The following is a 7805-nucleotide window of genomic DNA, read 5'->3' on the forward strand; positions in this document are numbered from 1 at the left end:
ATTTCCTCAACCTCAGTGTTACCTGTGCCTGGTGGATCGCTGTCCACTCCCCTTTTAGAAGAAATTAGATTAGATTCCCTACAGCGTGGAAACAGGCCCTTTGGCCCAACAAGTCCACACCGACCCTCTGAAGAGTAACCCATCTGACTAATGCACCTAACACTATAAACAATTTAGCATGTCCAATTCACCTGACCTGCGCTTCTTTGGATTGTGGGAGGAAGCCACTGGTGAAACCCACACAGACACTGGGAGAATGTGCAAACTCCACACAGACAGTTGCCCGAGGCTGGAATCGAACCTAGGACCCTGGTGCTGTGAGGCAGCAGTGCTAACCACTGAGTCACTGTGCCGCCCACCGTGCTGTGAGGTGTGGGGGTGGGGTCTCCATTCCCTCATCAGCTTTACCACTCCTTCTAGATTCCTGAAAAATGTTTCCGAGTGCAATATCAGAGAGGAATCCACTGGCTCTCCGTAGATTGCTTGGCTACACAGGGAAAATGCCAGGCTCTTTCTCTCCCTGAGCTCAATGATATTCTGAGTGACCACTGGGGCTGCTGTTACTTTTAATCCCACCAAATAGTTGACAAGGAAGCAGGTCAACCACATCCACAGGCAGAGTGAAAGAGCTCTCATAGTCATGGGACACAAGGTCACATTCCAGATGCACCTGGTATAAGGGGATGGACATGTCCACTCCTTCAATCACCATTACCGGCATGTCGACACACCCTGCATGCTCTGGTTGGAAGGCCATGCCTTCAACGGCATTCCTCAGACTTCCTTGCCTCACCCGTAATTTAGATGCAAAATCCCAGTAAATCTCAGTGAATTGTTTAACCTCATCCTTACTCTCAGAAATATCTTCACAGGGATTTGCAGTTGAAGTCAGAACCTTAGTTCAGTCTGCTATGATTTCTGACTGACTCCCATTCTCTGGTTTCTCTCATAGTGTCTAGCAGTTGACTTTGATATACCCTGTCTTTCAGCAGTTAAATATATAGATTTCTTGGCTTCACATTTCATCTCAGCACCACACTTTCTATCCTGGGGAAGTTTCCAATGTTTCCCTCTCTCCCACAAGTATTCAGTTTCCTTTTGTGCTGCCCTCTTCTATCTTCTCCAGTTGGTCGGGGGTGACTAGGGAAAGGATTCTTCTAGAACAGGGGTAGGTATGTGTATGAGTTCATTGTCATCAGCCAATGTGGCATCCTGCTCTGATCCAGTCACTCCCTGTTTCTCAATATGCATTATTTTTGGAAGGGAACTGGACTATTTAAACTCCTCAGGGATTCATGAAGTCACACAGCACAGAAACAGACCCTGTAGTCCAACCCATCCACGCTAATCAGATTTCCTGAACTGAACTAATCCCATTTGCCTGCATTCGGACCATATCCCTCTGAACCTTTCCTATCCACGTATCTGTCCAAATCTCTTTTAAATGCTGTAATTGTACTCATCACCACCACTGTCTCTGGTATCTTATTCCATATAATTGTTTCATGGAGGATTTCATAAGCAGTTAAAAACAAGCTGCATAAGCTTTTTTAATGGCGGGTATATCTGGCCAGGCCGTTTTTTTTTGAGGGTACAGAATTTTTGATAGTACGTCTGTAATGGCTGCACATTTAATATAGCATTTTTTTAACTTCTTAATAATTACTTTGCTCAGAAAGAGGAATAACCTTGGTGAGCTTTCCCCAGCAGCTTGCTCTCCAGTAATAAGGACCACCATTGGATTGGCTTGTTTAACTATTGTGCTATTTTTGGGAATTTTCTAGTCAGGAAGTATGTTGCAGTGACATTCCCTCTTCCCCCATCCCATAACTCATTCCAACACCACCATCCAAACTCTTCCCCGCCTATCATCCCAGGACTCAACCAAGGGCTAATGAACCAGGTTGTCTGATACTGATGCCTTCCTTCTATTGAGTTGCCTGTAGAGGTGAGAGCAACTAAAAATGTTGATGACACCTGAGGATGGGTTTTAGTTGATGCTCTGACTGTGGCTCAGTTGTTTCAGCCTAAGTTGAGACTTCAGTGCAGAGGGAGTGCTTCGCTGCTGGTGGTGCTCTTTCTGCCTTCTCAAATCATGGCACCATCCTAAGGAACAGCAACATAATTATATTCTCAGTGAACTTTTCAATATTTGTTCCTCAATCAACATTACAACTTCTTTTTAAATTAACTGTGCAACATCTCTAGTCTCCTTTGAAAAATAAAATAGATTATCTCATCATTATCACATTGCTGCTCATGAGAGCACGCTGTGTGCAGTGCTTCCCATATTGTATCAGCAATTACATTTCAAATGGACTTTAGTGGTTGTTAAGAACTTTGTGACACCCTGCGATCGCAAAAGGTGCTCTATGATGCAAGTCTTTCTTTGCTCCTTATTCAGCATACATCCAGACAATAAGTTGTCCAACTATATTTTAAATCTAATCTGGCCAGTTTATTTCTTGAGCATCTAAACATTGATTTTTAGAACTCTGTGATATAATTTGATTTGTTCTCAAGAAAATTACTTCCCTAAATAAATTCAAAATTTATGGAAATTATTGTCCTGCAGTGGATATTGTACCCGCTGATGTGAGTGTTGAAGAATAAATTAATTTCTGTTTTCTGTACTGTTTCACACTGGTCAATTTTGCATGTTTTACTATTCCCATCATATTTATCCAATTTCAGTATTGAAAATGTAGCTGCACTTTAAGCAAAAGAAGGTTACAAGATGGCTGGACTATAGCATATATAAAGTAGTCTCCATGGATGGTCTTCAAAATAACTTGCAAAGTGGAAACTCGGTAAACACTCCACCCTTCAACTTAGGTTGAAATGCAGCCCTGATAAATAGGTAAAGTTGCCTTGTTGATATTAAAGATTCCACATCAAAATGTCTCATCCATGTTCTTGTCAAAATTGACTCAAAACATAAAAGTGTCTAAAGTTTGATGTATCACCAAAAACTGGAAAATTCCACAAAGAAAGTGGAAGGAATGAAAACAGCATTTGAGAGAGGCAAGTACTTCAAAATAAACCAAGGATCCTAAGGCCTGTCAGCGAAGGATAAGAAAATATAAGCTATAAATATAAGCCATAGCAGCAGAAATAGGCCATTCAGCCCATCAAGTCCATTCTGTCATTCAATGAAATCGTGACAGATCTGATATTCCTCAAGTCCATTTTCCTGCCTTATTTCAGTAACTCTGAAATGCTGCTGATTAAAAATCTGTCTCTCTCAGCGCTGAATATACTTAATAGCCCAGACTTGATAGCCTTCTGAGATAAAGACTTCCACAGATACATCACCCTTTGTGAGAGAAAAACCTCCTTATCTTTGTTTTAAAGTAGGTAACCCCTTGTTCCGAGATTATATCCTTTACTCATAGGTTCACTCACAAGGGGAAATAACTACTCTGCATCAACCATGTGAAACCCCCTAAGAATCTTACCTGTTTCAATAAGGCCTCCTCTTATTTTTCTAAACTCCAATAGCAATGCACAGCACTCGTCTCATATCCAGGGACTCAAAGAGACCATGTTTGGTTGCAGGATTTGTTGAATGTGTTGCTGAAACTCCAAGGGATAAGGTCTATCTCTTTCTATCTCTGAGTCACCAGGAAGGACAAAAAAAAACACCATCTCCAGCAATTCACACACTAAGTTGACTTGTACTGATAACTGCCATTCCTTCAATATTACTGAGCCAAAACAGTAAAATGTTTTGTCCAACACCACCATTTGAAGTAGGAGCAGTTGCAAGGAATTCTGTGATTTCCAGATGAAGATTATACCTGACCTCCTCAAGGAACTGGTGATTGGAAATGTGTACAAACTTTCCAGTGATTCTCTAAGAATGTCAACGTTATTGTACCTTCCAAACTGGGGACTGACTGAAGGGGAATGCATGGGATGGTGCAAAGGTCCTGACTGAACAGGAGCAGATCAGTAAAAGACGGTAAGCTTGCTATTGGGAGGGTCTGCTTGCTGCTCTACTCAGTTGATGAGTTTGGGGAAATCCAGGAAACCGAGTTTTGAAGGACAGATGCTTCTGATTTAAAAGTGGCTTGGGTTGTGCCAAGCAGCTGCTACAGGTGACAAACAGCTCAGGTAGGAGGCTACACTACCTGCATGAGTACAGGCCTGTTATGATTGTGTTATATCACTGCAGTTCACTGTGCTGAGGATCCAGAGACATCTGTAAATGATATCTCCATGTAGTAACCCGTGTTTCTCTTGCTGATGATAATGGTGTGAGTACCAGAGTGAGTGGGAAATCACTTTTATGATCGATGTATGCAGAAGGTTGCTTACAGAAATGTCTGTCAAACACTCCACAGTTTTCATTGGAGCTTTTAAATTTATTATTGCACCAATGCGTGGCCATGGTGAGACCAGCAGCAGAATATGAACATACAGTAATGGCGCTATCTTTCATCGCTTCTGTATTAGCTGCAAGCCAGGCAGAGAGTACACAGTATCTGACTTGTAAATAGTCGCAGAAATGGTACATGTATTTCATGAGTCATCTTAAGGAGGGAAAAAAAAAGCCTCAGTTCTACAACAATTCACACAGCTAGTTCTGCCACTGTGACAGCAGGAAGATGAATTAACACAGAGTTTCCAAGAGAGGCACCATGGTAACAAACAGTGAGATTATCAAGAAACTGCATATACTTTTAAGATGTTGTAAATGCTGAATTTCGTTTGGAAGAAAATGGCATAATATTGGGAAAAGGTTTCATATGGTTGAAACATCATGAATTTTGTGCATTTGTTGAAAAATTAAATCTTAAGGGTGATGATATATTCTTTAAGAGTTTGGAGGAAATGTAGAAATAGGTTTAATGCAAGGGGTACATTTCCAAGGTGAGAGATGGAGTATTATTCATTTCTACCTGTAGATTTTGCTTCGAGAGTCTTGGAGAACAGCTGTAGAGTTCACCAGGTACAGAAACATCCACACACATATTCCATTAGTTCTGCCCAATTTTTTCCAAATGTAGAGGGATAGGGATAGAAATGTGGAGTGACTGGCAGTCCCCTGAGTACTATATTTTGCATCCTGGGAGATCAGTGATTCAAATTTCCCAATTCAATGCATCCCTGCACAATTCACAAACAAAAACAGAAATTGCTAGAGAAGCTCGGTTATTCAGGCAGCACTTGCGAAGAGAAAGCAGAGTTACCATTTCGGGGTCCAGTGAACCCTTCTTCAGAACAATTCACAATTCATTTGCACAATTCATTGACACTCCTCCACCCAAAACCCCACCGTCCTACACTAACCCCCATGTCCAAGTCTGTCGGTGAAATCTAAGAGTCACAATAGAGAGGGCCTCTCCAGTGTCTGGCAAATTGATGGCAACCTTACTGAGGCTGTTTTGAGAATTCCCAATGGGATTTAATTACAATTTGGAAGTCTGTTACCTGATATTAATACTCCTGGATCCTGCACAGAGAACATTCTGCCTCTTGAGACTCCCTTCCACAACAGCAGTGCCATTGAAGCATGTAGTCAGTGCCAGCACTGCAATAAATCCAAGGACAAGGATCTGATCCCTACAGCTACACCAGACATGAGCCCTATTTTGGGAACAGTGATTGCTATGCCACAGGGATCACTAGGCTGGGTTATTTTCTTTTGAAGAGGGAGAATGAGGAAGAGATTTGATTGAGGTCTACAAGGTTGTGAGGGACCTGGATACAGTGGATGGGAAGGACTTATTTCCCTTAGCAGACAGAGTGACTAGAGTGGGCATAGATTTAAAGTTATTGGTTGAAGGATTAGAGAGGAGATGAAGGAAATGATTTTCACCTGGAGGGAGGTAGGGATCTGAAACTCACTGCCTGACAGGCTGGTGGAGGTAAAAACCCTCAATTTGTTCAAAAGATGTTTGGATATGTACCTAGAGTCCCTTAACTTCCAGCGTAGGACCAAGGCTGGAAAATGGGATGAGGCTCGGTGACTTAATTTTTAGCCAGCAAAGATACAACGGGCAGAAGGACCCCTCCTCTGCCTTAAAGCTTATGTTTAATGGGTGTGGCATCAGTTAGAATTGAACGGTAAGAAAAATAAACATGATTATGATAGACTAGATGCTGTGTTTATTCTTGCAGGTCAGAATGAATTTAGAAAAACTGAAAGCTGAAGTGATGGGATTCACACAATAGAAATTATCATAGTGATTGGAGTTTAGATTTGTTGGCACAACCTCTGAGAGGGTGAACATGAAACAATTTGCATACAGATGAAAATCTTATAATCAAAAATATGTTGCAGTTTTTTTCTGGGCAACAGCAACATGAATAAGCACAGAATATAAGTGGGCTGCTCTACACTTTTAACTAATGTCTACAAAGGTCACAAGCTTCAAATGGAATCAACCAAGTAAAAGATTAATTGCAACTTCTCATGTGGCCACAAGCTAAAGCGAAGAGAGGAAACAAAAGGTGATTAGCTTGCTGTTTGGATTACTGAACGGAGCAGAGGACAATAATGTGATCAAATTTGTAAGGAGAAAACTCGGTTGCTAAAATCCCCTAGAGATGACATTTTTTTGTGAAAATAGAAGCATATGGTCCAATAGTGTTGAAAGCAGCAGGACTAACGACAGCCTGAAGAAATATTAGTGCAGTCTCTGTGCAGCATAGATAAAGGAAAAATGTCTACCGGCAGCAATGCAGAAGATATCACCTACAACAGTAAGACAATATCACGCTTCAGTGATCTCTCCACAGAACTTAACAGACAGGGAAGGGATTTTAATGCAGTTAGATAGCGGGTCTCCACAGCTCAATTTATCCTGTTTGATGCCAGCTGATCCTTCACTGGGAGACTCCTCATTTTCTACAACTGGAAGGATTTGAAGCAAAAGAATTCTCTACCACATCCACTGTCAGAGGTTGATATCACCTTGATAGGAGATGTTTTAAAGTTTATCCTCACTGCACTGAAAGTTAATGGAATTTGCTTGTTCCTTTTCACATTGCCAACTCTGTCACAGTAAAATACTAACTATTTTATCTGTTTTAATGAGAATGTATGATTGTACACACAATGTTCTTTACCTCCATCAGTTTTACTTCTTTATGTATTTAAGTGAAAAGATCATCTTTTTCAACTGAAGATTTTGGCATGATATAAATGAGAATTAATCTTGACATACCTACTGCCCTCACTCACCACAACCAGTAGGAAAAGGGGTAGGGAGGGGACAGGTGAATGGAAAAAAGTCAACTTTCTGATCAACTCATTCAGAGATGTTATTACACACCTCTAGAACAGGTAGAACTTGAATCCAGGACAATGCAATTAGTAAAAAAAAATTAAAGATGCGTGGCACACAATTATAATGTTGTAGAGTCATAGAGACAGACAGCACGAAACAGACTGTTGGGTCCAACTTGTCCATGCCAACCAGATATCCTAAATTAATCTAGTCCCATTTATCAGTGCTTGGCCCATATCTCTCTAAACCCTTCTAATTCATGTATCCATCCAGATGCCTTTTAAATGTTGTAATTGTACCACCTCCACATTTTCTCTGGCAGCTCATTCCATACACGCACCACCTTCTGTGTGAAAAAGTTGCCTCATAGGTCCTTTTAAATCTTTCTCCTCTCACCTTGAACTTATGCCCTCTAATTTTGGACTATTCTACCCCAGGGAAAAGACTTTGTCTTTTTACCCTATCCATGCCCCTCACAATTTTATAAACCTCCACAAGGTCACCCCTCAGCCTATTTTGCTCCAGGGAAAACAGCCCCAGCCTATTCAAACTCTCCCTATAGCTCAA

Source organism: Hemiscyllium ocellatum, chromosome 4 (assembly GCF_020745735.1).
Source record: "Hemiscyllium ocellatum isolate sHemOce1 chromosome 4, sHemOce1.pat.X.cur, whole genome shotgun sequence".
NCBI classification, from domain to species: domain Eukaryota; kingdom Metazoa; phylum Chordata; class Chondrichthyes; order Orectolobiformes; family Hemiscylliidae; genus Hemiscyllium; species Hemiscyllium ocellatum.